The following is a 2500-nucleotide window of genomic DNA, read 5'->3' as shown; positions in this document are numbered from 1 at the left end:
AAATAGGATAACTTTTACATTGCAATTGATATATTTGTGTAGCCTACATAAAGTATTTATGCGACGTAAAACTAGTACATTACTAGACAGTAAAATAATCGTCTTTTGAAGAGAAAGGCGTCAAATTATTCACCAAAACCGACTGCGGACTCCGTGTGTATGTGTGTGTGTGTGTGTGTTAGTGACTCGACAGAATTGTTTTGGACGGGTGACGGATGGCTCTTTTTCTTCGGCCCAGTCAGAGTGACCCAGATTGTTGTGACGGGCGCTCGGGCTGACAGGTGCGGCGAGTCTCCTGCAGAGAGAGAGAGAGAGACAGCCTGCTCTCTCAGAGCTAGAGAGACAGACAGAAACGGAGGGAACCTTCATTAGTGTGATATGGCGTCTTTATAAGCTGATAAAACTGTCAAAGAAACTCGAGTCATGCAGAGCCAAACTTCTCGTCATAAACTCTGGTCTGCTTTGCTGATGATTCTGGCAGGACAGGAAGTCGCTGTCTGAATGACCTGTTAAAGGCACAGTTCACCCAAAAATGAAAATTATCCCCTCAAGCCATGCTAGGTGTATATGACTTTCTTCTTTCAGCCAAACAGTCAGAGTTATATTTAAAAAATATCCTGGCTATGCCCAGCTTTATAATGGGAGTGAATGGTACCTGAGATTTTGAAGCCCAAAGAAGTGCATCCATCCACTATAAAGGTAACGGTGACCGGGAGGGGACATGTTCGGTTCACTTATTTTTGTTGTGGCCACAACATATAAACTCGTGGGAACGTGATATTAAGTCGTGGGAACGTCATAATATCTCGTGGGAACGTCATATTAAGTCGTGGCCACGAGATCATTTTGTTGAGGTAACGACATCATTATGTCGTGGCCACGCGATGCAAAGTCGTGGCCTCAAGATCATATGTTGAGTAAAATAACATTTTACTTTAAATTAGGAATGTCATATAAAGATATAGTGCGGTCTTTGGCATTAAGACATGCGTACGTTATAAGTGAAAGACACATGAAGCGCATTCTTAGACTTTGTCGCACGCATATTTAGGGACCGTCTCAAAATTACATGCGACATTGGCATAAACATTTCTAACTTCAATAGCATTTGAAGACAATGACTTACAGTCATAAAACCAACTGTACACTGTTCACCCAGGTCTCATGTATGATGCACACCTTTTAGATTTTTGATATTTATGACATAACTGCTGAATCATATGCAAATATTGTAGGCCTATTTCACTACTGCCACATACCTGACACCTAGATGAACAATGTACAGTTGGTTTTATGACTGTAAGTCATTGTCTTCAAATGCTATTGAGCTTTAAATGTGGTCATATTCTGTATATGATCCCACACAGTAGTGAAATACATATCATTATTTGCATATGATTTAGCAGTTTACTGTCATACATATCAAAAATATTAAAGGTGTGCATCATACATGAGACCTATATGAACAATGTACAGTTGGTTTTATGACTGTAAGTCACTGTCTTCAAATGCTATTGAGCTTTAAATATTGTCATATTCTGTATATGATCCCATACAGTAGTGAAATACATAGCAATATTTGCATATGATTTAGCAGTTTATGTCATAAATATCAAAAATATTAAAGGTGTGCATCATACATGAGACCTATATGAACAATATACAGTTGGTTTTATAAGTCATTGTCTTCAAATGATATTGAGCTTTAAATATTGTCATATTTTGTGTATGATCCCATACAGTAGAGATGTGAAATAGGCCTACAATATTTGCATATGATTCAGCAGTTTATTGTCATAAATATCAAAAATCTAAAAGGTGTGCATCATACATGAGACCTGGGTGAACAATGTACAATTGGTTTTATGACTGTAAGTCATTGTCTTCAAATGCTATTGAAGTTAGAAACGTTTATGCCAATGTCGCATGTAATTTTGAGACGGTCCCTAAATATGCGTGCGACAAAAAAAAGTCTAAGAATGCGCTTATCTTTATAACGTACCCATGTCTTAATGCCAAAGACCGCACTATATCTTTATATGACATTCCTAATTTAAAGTAAAATGTTATTTCTTCTGTTATCTCCGTCTCTGCTGTAGCCCAGTCTATGGTACGGTTACAGTATTGGCCGCTGTGGCTCCCTCAACGCGTGGCCACGACATAATGATGTCGTTACCTCAACAAAATGATCTCGTGGCCACGAGAAAAATATATCGTTCCCTCAACATATGATCTCGAGGCCACGACTTTGCATCGCGTGGCCACGACATAATGATGTCGTTACCTCAACAAAATTATATTGTGGCCACGACTTATTATGACGTTCCCACGAGATATTATGACGTTCCCACGACTTAATATCACGTCCCCACGAGTTTATATGTTGTGGCCACGACAAAAATAAGTGAACCGAACATGTCCCCTCCCGGTCACCGTAGTAATCCATACGACTCCAGGGGGTTAATAAAGATATTGTCTCAGACTCTTTTGAGTTTGGATC

This window comes from Scardinius erythrophthalmus (assembly GCF_964197995.2).
Source record: "Scardinius erythrophthalmus genome assembly, chromosome: 24".
Classification (NCBI taxonomy): domain Eukaryota; kingdom Metazoa; phylum Chordata; class Actinopteri; order Cypriniformes; family Leuciscidae; genus Scardinius; species Scardinius erythrophthalmus.
The sequence above is the reverse complement of the archived record's forward strand: the minus strand, read 5'-3'. Positions refer to the sequence as shown.